This window comes from Rhinopithecus roxellana, chromosome 1 (assembly GCF_007565055.1).
Source record: "Rhinopithecus roxellana isolate Shanxi Qingling chromosome 1, ASM756505v1, whole genome shotgun sequence".
NCBI classification, from domain to species: Eukaryota; Metazoa; Chordata; class Mammalia; order Primates; family Cercopithecidae; genus Rhinopithecus; species Rhinopithecus roxellana.
The window spans coordinates 194,108,632-194,123,128 of record NC_044549.1 but is presented as its reverse complement, the minus strand read 5'-3'; the positions used below and the strand labels follow the sequence as shown (position 1 = coordinate 194,123,128).

The 14,497-nt window shown below is 43.5% G+C and overlaps 1 long non-coding RNA gene across 1 annotated transcript; it reads right to left on the bottom strand.

Moving 5' to 3' along the window:
• Positions 1–10,940: 10,940 nt before the first annotated feature.
• On the bottom strand, positions 10,941–11,758 carry LOC115899530. Its single transcript, XR_004059200.1, has 3 exons — positions 11,693–11,758; positions 11,281–11,511; positions 10,941–11,046 (listed from the first exon to the last, which is right to left on the bottom strand). It is a non-coding gene; the product is annotated as an uncharacterized LOC115899530 (long non-coding RNA).
• Positions 11,759–14,497: the final 2,739 nt, after the last annotated feature.

The following is a 14,497-nucleotide window of genomic DNA, read 5'->3' as shown; positions in this document are numbered from 1 at the left end:
ACAAACAATTAGCCGGGCATGGTGGCAGGTGCCTGTAGTCCCAGCTACTTGGGAGGCTGAGGCAGGAGAATCGCTTGAACCCAAGAGGCGGAGGTTGCAGTGAGCGGAGATCGCGCCACTGAACTCCAGCGTCAGCGACAGTGAGACTCTGTTTCAGAAAACAAACAAACAAACAAAAAACCATTCTCTTACCTGCTCCTGATGCCCTTTCTGGTGCTTTCTTTCTATCACTTAAATTAACATATCCATTCAACAGGCAGCAAGGGCCTGCTGCATGCCAGGTGCCTGGGGCTGTGGATACAGAAGCCCAGGGACCTAGTCTTGGCCTTGGAGGTGCCCCCATCAGCTGGAGCATCAGAGAAGAACAGACAAGGCAGTCAGTCAATCGCAGGGCAATGAAGTGATTGCATCAGGCGGTGGTGGGGTTTGGGGGAGTGATGTTTGGGAACCACAGGTGTCTCTGGTTTGAAACCTGAAGGGCAAGGGGCAATTGTAAGCTATGAGGCTTTGCTAAGGAGTTTGTGCTTTAAGTGCAGAAAAGTGAAGGGATTGATTTTCATTTTAGATCACTCTGGGTGCTAGGAAAAAATGGGTGGAAGAAAAGGGTGGGGCCACACTGGAGACAAGCCTAGAGTATAAGTGGCTGGAGTAGAAGATATCAGTGCCCAGTGCCCCACTCATAGTCCCTCACCCAGACCACTGAAGTGCCCACTGGTCTCTCTTCCAGTCACCAGTGCTGGTATCTCTTTGCCTGATGGTCATCACTTGTACACTGGAATTGTCTTCACTTCCCAAAAAAACTACTTGCACACAAATTCTTTTCCCAGGGTGGATTGTTATAGGAACCCAAACCAGGAAGATGACTAACAGAGAAACATTTTCTAAAAGTGGTTTTGACGTTGAGGAGGAGAGGGAAGGCACTGGGCTCCACAGGAGAAGGAAGGCTCTGGAGTTCCCAGGGGATAAAACTCACCAATATCTCCTGTTTCATTCTGTTCTGCTATGGTAACTTGAAGGACCAAGCGGCAACTGGGAGAACCCATTCCAGCCGCCACACATGTCATCATTTGGCTCCTTGACACTGCCTGGAGCCTTGAGATTGTGGGGCGAGTCTCTGGAGCACAAGGTCCTGCCTTAAGCAGCCTCTGGCACACTCTTCTAACTGATGTAGCAGAAGAATCCTTAGTTTCTGTATTACCAACACTTGAGACCTTCCTGTGGATCCATTCGTAAGGGCAGAAATCAAGTTCTGGTAGGAATTCAGTGTCAAAAAAAAAAAGAATTGCCAAGCTCCATCATTTGACATTCATTCATCTACTAATTAAAACTTTAGTAAAATTTATTGAGTGTTTCTTGTGTGCCAGGCATCCTGGGAGGCCTTATGGATATGATCTTGAACAAAGCTAGAGTTTCCCTTCTCCTCCTGTCCAGATGGATTGGCAGTGACTACTTCACTGTCTGGATTCTCTGAGCTGTACTCAGTTTTGGGTAGTGAAGGTAGACTCTGTCTTCCTCTCAACATGAACATTATCTATTCCTATGGCTCCAGGTAATGAAAAAAGACGAGTCATTCAGTATCATAGAAAAATTAGCAAATGACAGTTCACGAGAAAACCAATGACTTTTAACCATATGAAAAGATTCACAAAGTACATAGAAAAGTTATCAGTTCATCAAACATTGAAATGGTGTTGAGGAGGGTGTTGAAAAACAGGCACTTTCATATATTGCTGTAAGAAGTTTAAATTGTAAAATCTCTACAGATAAAATTTGGAAACCTCCTTTAACAATGTAAATGTATATTGCCATTTGATTCCAATTCTAGTAATTTTTCTTTAAGGTCAACTCACACTTGTGCAAAATGACATATGTATAAAGATGGAGTCACTGCACCATTGTTTGTCTTAGCAAAAGGGTAGAAACAAGCCAAATGGTAATCAACTTAGGAATGGTTCAGTTAATTATAATATATCCATCCAGTGCACTAGTATACAGCTGAAAAAAATAAGGAAGCTATTTATGGACTATAAGGAAAGATCTCCAAAATTTAGTGTTAAAATTTTAAGGTACACAACAATGTGTAACACATCATGCTACCCTACACACAAACATACATACATTCATTTGCTTGCATATGCAAAAATATTTCTGAAGGATACACAAGACATCTCTGACATTGCCTTCAAAGAAAGATCTGGATGCTTAGTGGATAGGTATAAGAAAGAGTTTCATTGTGTGTGTTCTAAATTCTTCTTTATCTTTTGATTTTTTGAAGTAGGAAATAAATATATTTAGTATCTTAAAAATAAATTCCCTTTGAGCTCTAGGATGTTAACTATACCTTGTCTCTAACTAGGTATTAGAGTAATAAATGCTAGTTGTTATAACAAACAATTCTGAATGTCAGTAGCTTAATATAATATAAATAGCTCACATCAGAGGTGGATACAGGTTAGGCACTCCCTTCTAAGCAGTTCAATTCTATCTGGTTGCTCTGCCATCATGGTCTTTGAAGTCATGATTTCACCCAGCTGGCAGATGAAGTAAAGAGAGAATTTGAGAAAGCATACTGAAGGCTTACCATCCTAGCACAGATATGACTCTCACCATTTCTGTTCACATTACACCTGGCCAGAATTAGTGATATGGCCTTATCTAGATACAAGAAGGCTGGGAAATGTGGTATTCTTGTATGCCCAACAAGAAAAGGAAATGATTTGTGAAACACATAACATGATCTCTGTCACTAAGGATCATCCTAGGCCTTCATGATGACTGCACTAAGATTCTAGAGAGTCTGTTGGTCACTTCCTTAATTGACTCCTTACATCTATTAACTTTTGCCACATAAAAAATTATCCCAAACCCAATGGCTTGAAATAACGATGATTTATTTAGCTCACAATTCTGTGGGTTGACAATTTGAGCTGTGCTCAGATGAGTGGTTCTTCTGGTCTTGACTCACCCGTGCCTCTACAATCAACTGCAAGGCCAGCTGGAAACTGACTGATACAGCACAGCCTCCGCCAAAACAGCTCATCTCTAGGCAACATGATCTCCATCATCCAGCTTGCTAACCTGGGCTGGTCAGTCATGTAATGACTGATCAGGGTTCCAAAAGGGTGTGGTGCAGAGTATCTAGCCAGTCAATCCAATGGGGTTTCTGTGAACATTAATAATATCTACTCCCTTATCACTGAGTGTTAAGATATTTAATGTGAGAATGGTTTGGAAATAGTTAAAATGCTCTACAAATGTAAAGAATTATCACTTTGATTATTGACAGCAGATTAGAGCAGAGACTGCAAGGTGTCCCAAGGCCTGTGCTCAGAACAGGCACAGTGTCACTTCTATCACATTCTTCTCTAACTAAAAGGGGGAGGAAATAGACTCCATAGCTTGATGAGAGGACCTACAAAGTCACATTGTACAGGGATGTAAATACAGGGAAGGAAATGATCGTGGCCATGTTTGCCATCCACCATAGTTCTGTTCAAAGGTTTTTGGGGGCAAAATTGATTCACATCCATGTCTAGGACTTCTTTGGAAAACTTCTTAGTGAAATTGATGAAAAAGACAGCCTTCTGCTACAAAAGGCCATACGTGGCCACCTCCACAATCCCTGATATCCAAACCCAGTATCTACACAGCTAAGTCATGGGTGCCAAAGTAAACCAAGAACACTGCATGAATGACAAAAGAAAAGATGACTTAGGGAGAAATTTGCTAATGATAAAAATTATTGATGCTTAGAATTGTCCTTAGAGATCCTTTAATCTACTGGTTTTTAGATTAGTGCTCCGTGGAACTATGAGAACTCCCAGAAGGTGATTCACAGATTCACTGAGGGGAAAGGCAAACACCAAATAGCAGTGCAAAAGAACTCTGGGCCTCCCCACACTACCTCAACCACAGCATCCACAATTTTTGTAACAAAGAAGCCATTGACTTCTTATTGCAAAGATCCTGCTACTCCTTATACAAATGTTTTCCTAGAACTGCACTGTGGTTATTTGGATTTATTCAAATTTGAACACCCAATATCTTTAGGGGAGCCAATATCTGTTGAGTGCCCACTAAACACCAAGCATTGTGTTAGGTCTCTCAGTATAGAGTCTGATTCTCTCTGCCACATGGCTTAAGGGCCTTTCAGATTTCTTCTCCATGTCTGCCTTTATCCTGGACACCTACTTGCCAATGCTCAGGTTCCACGTCTCCATCATAACCACATTCAAGGTCCTTTCCTGCTATAGTGAACATCAGCATGCCTTACAAAGGCAAGCACCATCCAGTTTTACACTGTCTCAGTCAGCTCTAGCCCACCTAGGTCTCCAAGATCCCTCCAAATCTGAGTACCAGGAGTTCTCCAGTAAGTTCCCAATGTTCCCACTTTCCAAGTACAGCCATAGCCTTTCTTGGCTAACAACTTCTCCAGGCCAACTTGATATTAACAACATACACTCCAGTCAGAAATCAGGGCTATTTCTCTTCAAGTCTGGTCCTCTTTGACTTACATGACATCATCTTGTTTCTGAAAAGTCCATTGCTAGATGAGAAATTATAAAAAGGTTAATAGGAAATGACTTAAATCTTTATTTTGAAACAAAAATCTCACAATGCAACATGAGGTCAGTTGCTACGAGACAAATTTGTACCGTCCGATCATCTAAAATTCTATTCTTGGTTCTGCTATCAACCCAACCAGAAGTATTTATTGAGACACTTTGTCTCCCTGAGCCTTTTATTCCTTCTCTCCTCATTCTGTTCCCAATGGGAGTGGACTACCAGCTGCCAACCACCTCTCTAGACTTCTAACTCCCAGGCCAGCTAGGTAGAAGTGCTGTTGAACAAGAACGCTAAGCATTAATAGTAATCTCTTCATCCCGAGAGAATGTTGGGACTGCTTGGATAATTCTAAGGTAACCAACTGACACTTCTTATCTGTTGGGGCTCCTTAAAGGCCAGAAGTCAGGATCCAGTTCTAATTAGCAGGCAGTGGGGCAGAGTATCTAGCCAGTCAATCCAATGGGGTTTCTGTGTACATTAATAACATCTACCCCCTTATCACTGGATGTTAAGATATTTAACGTGAGAATGGTTTGGAAATAGTTAAAATGCTATACAAACGTAAGGAATTATCACTTTGATTATTATGACACCCCATCTCATTTTTTCCCCTATTTCAGAATGCAAGAATACTCTCTAGTTGAGTCTAAATTAGAAGAAGCAGTAACATTTTACACCAGTCCCTCCAAGTAGTCTTCTGGTGGCCAAAAACCAGAGCAGGCAGCACCACAGGTGAGCCCAACCAGGCAGGACTTTTTCTTAATCACAGACAAAGAGGAGCTGATGGTGTGAAGCTGAGAAAACACCGCCTCATGAAGATTTCTCCAACTTGTATGTGACATCCAAGGGCAAAGCTGTACTCTTCAGCCAGGAAATCAAAAATATGTTGCATACCCTGGCCAGAGATGTTTCAAAGTACTGGGGAGTTAGAGACATGAGCATAAAAAGAAAAATGCCATTGCATCCCTGGCAGCTAACATAGCACTCAGTAAATAGCATGCACCATCCTAGGTACACAGAAAACATTGGGTGGGTGGGTGGGTGGGTGGATGGATGGATGGATGGGAGAAGAATGAAAGAACAAGCATAAAGATACCCCAAAGGCTGGGCACTGTGACTCACGCCTACAATCCCAACACTTTGGGAAGCCAAGGCAGGCAGATAGCCTAAGGCCTGGAGTTCAAGACCAGTCTGGCCAACATGAAAAAACCCTGTCTCTGAAAAAAAAAAAAATTAGCCAGGCATGGTGGTGCATACCTATAATTCCAGCTATTTGGGCAACTGAGGCGCAAGAATTGCTTGAGTCCTGGTAGTGGAGGCTGCAGTGAGCTGAGATTATACCACTGCACTCCAGCCTGGGCAACACAATGAGCTTCTATTTAGGGGGGAAAAAAAAACTCCCCAAATGTGCCTCTATTTTACGAAGAGATGTCTCCCCACCAAAGTGATTAGAAACTGCCATTTCAACAAGTACCAAGGCAAACTTTGCTTATGAACAGCTGTTTATGACCCAACATTAGCCACAATGCCATGCTAGCTTAAAGCATGACTTTCTACAAAATTTTTAAAAGGCTTCCCTCTCAGAGGATGATTAGGAGAGGGCATCTGCTCTGATCTGAAACTGCCAGGGCCTACAGTTTGGATTCCAGTACTACTCACTTCTTCTGCCAGGTAACTTTGTACAATGTACAAAGTGAACAACTGGGTGAAGTTGTTTTGCTTAGTTATATGATGAAGCAAACACTAATACTATGGGAGAAGGCAGAATGTGGCTCTCTGGCTTGCCAGGCCCCCTTCTCTGGCCTCCTCCTGGGCTGGTGGAGTAGGGCGTGTCAGCCACTGACCTTCGGTGACCACACACAGAGGTGTTCTGGCACAGGCCCAGGTTAAGCTCATAAAGCCAGAAGAAACAAATCGTGTATAATCTTTACCCAGGTGAAGATCAACAGCGCTCCCATTACCCCCAGAGACTTCTCTAATGACCCATCCATCAACATACCCTCCACACCTCCAGCTTCCTTAGGCAGTCACTATTCTGACCTCTGTCACTATATATCAGCTTTGTCTTTTCTTTCATTGCATAAAAATTGAATCATACAGTAGGTTCTCTTTTGTGTCTAGATTATTTAACTCAACACAGTGTGCTTGAAATTAATCCATGTTATTGTGAATAGCAAGAGTTCATTCCTTTTGGTGCTGAGGAAGATATTCAAATGGCCAGGTCACATGTAATAAAATGCTCAAAGTTGTTAGCCATCGGAGAAATACAAATTAAAACCACAATGAGTTACACCTGCATACCCACAAGAATAGCTAAAACCAAAGGTGCAATACCAAGCATTGATGAGGATGTAGTGAACCGTAACCCTTGGGTGCTATTTGTGGGCATGTAAACTGGTAAAAACCATTATGGAAAACTGGTGAGCAATTTCTTTTTTTTTTTTTTTTTTTTTTTTGAGGCAGAGTCTCGCTCTGTCGCCCGGACTGGAGTGCAGTGGCCAGATCTCAGCTCACTGCAAGCTCCGCCTCCCGGGTTTACGCCATTCTCCTGCCTCAGCCTCCCGAGTAGCTGGGACTACAGGCGCCCGCCACCTCGCCCAGCTAGTTTTTGTATTTTTAGTAGAGACGGGGTTTCACCGTGTTAGCCAGGATGGTCTCGATCTCCTGACCTCGTGATTCGCCCGTCTCGGCCTCCCAAAGTGCTGGGATTACAGGCTTGAGCCACCGCGCCCGGCCCTGGTGAGCAATTTCTAATAAGCATTCACCTATTATATGACCTGGCAAAAAATGAAAACACAAATGCACAAAGAGACCTGTACGAGAATGTTCATAGTAACTTTATTTATAAAAGCCCCCAAGTGCAAATGGCTGAAATGCCTATCAACAAAAGAATTGATAGATAAATTGTATATCCAAATAATGGACAAGTCATTCATACCCTCTATGGTGCCTCAGTTAATGGAAAAAAATAATGTGTATGCCACACAGAGGGTTATTAGATGAACAATGGGGAAAGTGACTTACAAATACAAGATTTATCTTTGTTTTGTAGCTATATAAATCAGAAAAAGACAAAGAAAACGTAGGCTTAAAAAAGAAAGAAAGACACAAACCAATGTGTTGCAGGCTGCCAACTTCTAAGCCTGCTCAAATTTCTCATCTTCCTGGATCCAGCCGCCATTTCTCTGGCCTATTGGAGGTAAGAAATAGTTAGGGACAGCAAGTAAAACCATTTTTCCTCCTCCCAATAAAACATGGTAACCAAGAAGGTTTCCTTTAGAATTTTAACTTAAAATAAAAACATAAAAACAGCCAAATGGCAGGTGCGGTGGCTCATACCTGTAATCCTAGCACTTTGGGAGGCCAAGGCGGGCAGATTACTTGAGGTCGGGAGTGTAAAACCAGCTTGGCCATCATGATGAAACCTGTCTTTACTAAAAATACAAAAATTAGTGGGCCACCTCTAATCCCAGCTACTCAAGAGGCTGAGACAGGAGAATTGCTTGAACCTGGGAGGTGGAGCTTGCAATGAGCTGAGATTGCGCCACTGCACTCCAACCTGGGCAACACAGTGAGACTCAAAAAAAAAAAAAAAAAAAAAAACCAAATTTCCCATACATGTTTAATCTGCTTAACTCAGAAATCTTAAAGTATCTATTTCTGCATCCTTCCCATAATCTTTATTCTGTTTTAATCAGCTAGCCACCTCAAAACTCTGGAACAAGCAGGAAAAGAATCACATATACCCATACACACACACACACAACACATACACACACACACAGACACAAACATACACAGAAACATAGACATGCACATATGTTGTCTTCTCTACCTAGGAATATATGGAAGTCTACATATTTTCTATAGCTCTGCACAATAAGCACAAAGTGATGTGTCACTTGATAGCAAACATGTTAGAACATATACATCCAAGGGAGCTTTCCCAAAGTGAGGAGCTTCTAGTCTTATTCTGATGATGCTGTTCCTGCTTTAAAAAAAAAAAAAGAAAAGAAAAGAAAAGAAAAAAACACCTTTTTGGGGTTTTTGGAAGCCTTGTTACATGAAAAACTGTGAGAAGAACAGAGGCTATAGAATCTGGAAGAGAAAAGCCACAAAGGCTTACAGATAGGGAAACTAAGGTTGAGTCACTTGTCCAAGATGACACAGCCAGTAAGGGATGGTGGCTCAATTTGAGCTCAGGCAGTCTGCCCTTGATCTGTTTTACCCTCAGCCCTCCTAGAATAGAATGGGACAGACAAATAATGAAGACTGAAAATGCAGCCCCGGTGCTCTGGTGGAAGAGACTGGAGTATAGTTGGATGCGCTGAGGAAAGAGTGCTCCTTGGGGGTTAGGGAGTGATAGGTGTCAGGAAGGACTGCATGGAAGAGCTGCTGTTCACAAAGAAGGGACTTTAGAAGCTGATTTAGCTCTTTTCAGATTCACCAGCTTTTATTTTCATACCTTCCTCCAAGGTAGGTTCAGAGAATGCCAGGTGGGATTTGTAACATCTCGTTCCTCAGCCACTATCAATACCCTTGCCTGGTACCTCTCTCATAGTGGATGGGATCTTGGGCACAGCGTTGGCAAATGGGACCATTCCAGGGAAATAAGCAAGCTGTCAATGCCTTCTTCCCTCTGCCTCCTAGACTCCTGAAATCCATAGTCAGATATTTCCCTAATAGTCAAATGGTGGTCCAAGAAGAAGAAGAAGAGAGAGACAGAGAGAGAGAATGTGTGTGTATGTTTTTGTGTGTGTGTGATGCAAAGGAAACAGGGAGGGAGACCGAGGCCCGGGAGCCCATCTCTCCCCCAGCCTCAGAGCATCCAGCTCGTGCACACAGGACCAAAGTTGCCTGGTCCTTTGATCGGTACCCCATGCTGTGCCTTGTGCAGGGAGTTTTTAAATTCTCTTTCATTTTTATTGAGCAGCTTCCCTCCCCACCCCCCATCTCTGAGTCAGGTCTTAGAATTATTGGGTCCTTCTCTTCATTGATTTGTTTTTCTGACCTTTGTAGTAGATACAGAAATATATGGATGCAACAAGAAAAAAAGGAAGAAAGGGAAGGGGGAGGGAGCCTGAGCAGCCTCCCTCTGGAAGGGAGGGTGTATGGTAAGGGACTTGGGTCTGGCCACATTTTAAAGAGAAAAAAAAGCAAGTGAGATGGCAGCAGCTTGGTGCCCAATAACGGAAGCCTGGCTGGAAAGGAAAGGCCCCTGACCTGAAGGCGCTAGCGACTGATGAACAGCGTAAGGCCACCATCCTGTGTCTTCCCAGAGGATGGTGCAATGGACCTCTGTGCCTCTGTGCATTTGCTTTCTGTTGAAAAGACTCCTACATCAGCTTTGTTTTTCTTTCTTTCAGTGAATACCTACAGCACCCACTCCATGCTAGGCTCTGCACTAGAGCCAGTGATGCATGAGCTCTTTTCTTTCCCTCTCTCTCTGAGCCTATTGTATTAAACCTCATGTCTTCAAGCCAGCCACACCTGTGCATCCTCCACTGTCATCACTGAGAAGAGGGGGGAAATGAACACTTGTGGAGTACCCACTGCCCAGCACCGTGAAAGCATTTTATTTGTATTACAGGGTGCTTGGCAAGACTTTCTGTTGCTCCAAAAACAGAAGCTGGGATACACAGCTGAGTCACCAACTGGAAAGTAGTGTTGGATGAGAAATGATTCCTCCCAACAGGTGTGACTGCTGTTCCCATTTAGAAGACAACCGAAAGGGCTCTGAATCAGTGGTAATGATCTGAGTTTACTGCAAGATGGGGATGCCCTGTGTCCTGTGTCCACCCTAGCAGGGCATACTCCTAAAGAGGAGATACATGGCAGAGGAAATCCCAGAACAACCTGCACCTTGGCAGTTTGATGAGGCTGATGATGTGAATCCCCCAACGGTCAAGCAACATCACCTAAAGTGGCTACACTTGACTTATCTTGCCTCTACTTCACCCAACTGGGCTGCCCACCAGTCAAAGGGAGGCAGTAGTGAAAGCTGAGTTGAAGTTGAAGAGGTGAATATCCATCAGGGAACTGACACGGGGCCATTCAGAAAAATCTAGACACGCACACTGGAAGGAGGTCTAGCCTTTGAACTCCTGCCACAGAGGGCATCAGCAACCAGCCAGTGCTGGCCCAAGAACCACCACCACCCAACAAAGGGAACATCAGAGATAGGAACAGTTATGTAAAGAGATGCTCATCCTTTTCCTCTTCCTTCTACCAGAAAACCACCCTGGAGGGATCAAACCCTAAAGAAGGAGTAGGTACTCCAAGCTTGCCTGGGAGGAGGGAAGTAATGTAGATGAAATTGCAATTGAGTTTGCAAGTTAGCAAGTCCCGTGAGCACCCCATCCCATATCCCCTCACCTTTACTTTTCATTACACCCAGGCATGACTTCCAACTGCCAACATCTGCATCTCTTTGCCTGCAGGCTTCTTCTGACCACTGAAGCCTTCTGTGCCCACAGGGAACTGTTGGAGAATTAAGAGATCCTAGAAACAGCCCTCAGCCATTGATACATGGATATTGGTGTATAAATACCCCAGCTCCTTTACTTAGGTAGGATAACTCTGAATCTCTTGTTCTACACTACATTCATTATTTATAGGTGCAAAACAATTTACCCCCAAAACATGGTAGCTTAATATAACAATAACTTCACTATTTTACAGTTTCTGTGGGTCAGAAATTAAGGAGCAACTTACCTTGGTGGTTCTGGCTTCAGATTGCTCATGAGATTGCAGTCAAGATGTCTTCTGGGGCTGCAGCCAACCAAAGGCTTGACCACACTGAATGATCTGCTTCCAAGATGGCTCATTCACAGATCTGGCAAGTTGGTGCTGGCTATTGGCAGGAGACCTCAGCTTATGACCACATGGACCTCTCCATAGGACTTTTTGAGTCTCCTCATGAACTGTGACTGGCTTCCCCCAGGGCTGGTAATCCAAGAGAAAGAGAGATCAAAGTGGGAAGAGCAACATCTTGTATGACCTAGCCTCAAAAGTCAGATACTGCATTGATTATCTATTGCTACAAAACAAATTACCCCAAGACTTAGCAGTTTTAAAAAATTATTAACACAATTTCTAGGGGTCAGGAAATCTGGGCACAGCTTACCTGGGTGCCTCTGACTCAAGGTTTCTTTTGAGGCTGCAGGCTCTCTCTCAGTGTGTTGGCTGAGGCTGCAGGCGTCTCAAGGCTCAACTAAGGGAGGATCTACTTCCAGGCTCACTCCCCGGGCTGTTGGCAGCCTCACTTCCTCCACCACATGGGCCTCTCCATACGGCAATTCACAAAATGGTGGCTAGTTTTTCCTCCGAGCTAATGAGGAAAAGACCAAGAGAGCATAAACAAGAAGAAAGCCAGGGTCTTTCTGTGACCTAACCTCACAACTGACATTTATTACCTTGACCACATTCTATCGGCTAGAAGTGACTCCCTTATTATTGGTTATAAATGGCTCACACTCTTGGGGAAGGGATTATACACAGGTATGACTACCAGGAGACAGGGATAACTGGGGCCATCTCAGGGGCTGCTAACCACAGACGGCATGTTCTATTGGCCACATAGGCCACACACATGGTTCATTGTGGGAGGGGATTAAACAAGGGCATGAATACAGTAGGCGAGGATTGCTGGGGCCAACTTGAAGGCTGGTTCCCACAAAAGTGTTTTCCAGTGTTCCCCAGGGAAATTAAGCAACTGTTGATTATGTGCTTTTTAATGTCTGCCTTTCCTTTCCAGGTTCACTTCTCTTCTTCCCTAGTCTTTCCTGGCATCGTCTTCCAAATAAACCACTTGCATATGAACCCTCATCTCAAAGTCTACCTCTAGGAGAACACAGAGTAAAACTTTAAACTAGACTTTTATAAAAATGTGTGGAACTAATACACAAAATTCATTTCTTATCTTGGAACACAGCAAAAATTTGAAAGCCATTGTAGTAAACACTGCAGAATTTCAGAGCAAGAGTGGTTTTACTTAACCTGATGACATCTAGGAAGACTAGGCCTTAAAGATTTGGATATAGGAAAAATCAGAAAGTACATTGTATATCCACAAATAACAATGTTCAAAACAGAGGCTATTAGTTCTTGAGAGAATTCTCCACTTGTCTTTTGGAATTAAATTTTTATTTCTACCTGCTCATCACTTTATTCAGTCTAGTAAGGGCCTTGTGTCAAGATGCCCATACTCTGCCTGAGCTCCAGCCAAGCCTTATGCCCAGCAAGTATTCTATACTTTCATGAGGTCAGATTTCTCTGTGGCAAAATGGTAGAGATTAAATGCAAAAAAGTTCATAGCACTGGGGAGGGGTTTGGGATTCCAAGAATAGGCCAAGTTGCTTGAAACAATGGCATATTTTTCAAAACTCACTTTGAGACTCACTTTGGATAGGCAGGTACCAAATGACTCTTGACCTCTACGCACCAAAAACATGCTCAGGAGAAATCAAGGCCTTCCAATGCACTCAATCATGGGTCTGTCAAGGGCTGGCTAGAGAAGCTTAAATCCAAATTAATTACTCAGAAATCTCTAGTTCAGAAGTTGGGCCACAGACATGCTCATCAGCATGCAACGGCAGTGCCATTCCCACAGCAAGAAGAAAAGAAACCAGCATAATGAGGACAGTAGATAAAAGGGAGACCATGGAGGAGGATCTTAACTGTATCTTAATTGAGTCACACGCTTTCTCCTTCATGCAGATCCTGGCCCTGAAGTCAAAAAGAGAGTGGCTTCTCTGCTGGGGTGCTTCCTGTGCCCCAGCCATGACTGGCATCCAAGGTCAACATACTGTGGCAATCTACTAAAAAACAGGTGTATCAGTTAATTGTTGCTGCAATAATGCTATATAACAAACCACCCCAAACCTTAGCAATAATCACACATTTTCATTTATGCATCCACAGATATGTGGGCCTATGTGTTTACAGATCAGCAGGGGGTTGGCTGATGAGGCTGGGTTTGGCTGAGTGGCTCTGCCTCAAACTGTGAGTGTAGCTGGTCTTGGCTCTCATTGAGGTTTGGCTCACATCTGCTCCACATGTATCCACTCCCAGGACCAGACTAAGGGGGATGCTGTTACCCAGGGGTGCCTCTCCGAGGCACAGAGAGAAAGCAGGAACATCCGAGGCCTCTTAAGGCCTAGGCTTAGAAGTGACACATCCTCCCTTCTGCCCATGTATCATTTGTCAGAGTCAAGGGGTGGGGAACTACCCACAAAGAGGCCATGTCAAGGGTGAGGAGGTAGAAGAGGGTAAAAGATTTGGGGCAATAATCCCGTGGACCAAAGCCTGAGTCTCACCTCCCAAACCAAACGGAAGCCACGCTGATAGAGACTCTGGAGTTCCAATCTATTTGTTAGATTTCTGATAAGTGGCAGGACGAAGGTGAGAATGACACCTTGTGACCTCATCTGGCCACCACAAAAACTGTAGGACAGTGATGGAGCACACTGCCCACTTCCTCTACACTGCAGAACCAGTCAACGCAGACCATGGCACTCAGGAGCCTCCTGCATGGTCAGACTCAGTTGTTATTGTTATAGTGAAAAGGTGTGGCATTTCCTCTGACGTTGGAAGGCGAGGGAAATTGCAGGTTATGTGGTCATTCCCAGGGAAAGAAGAACAGGGCCTATTCTTCAAAGACATGTGTGCTACTCTACAATTAGGGATGTTCCATAGCCATCAGTTTCTTCTACGTTAGCTTTGGCCTATGTGGTTGACTGGCAAGGTGACTTTTGAAAAGGGAAAAATTTCCATTGCTTTTCTAAAAATGAAGTAAAAAAATAATAATAAATTAAAAATATATATAAAAATAAGATTTTTGACTTGGGTCGACAAAAAAAAAAAAAAAAAAAAGCTATCCAAGACTGCTCCAACCTGCATAGCTTAGAGTCAGTCATGACAAAAGTACTTT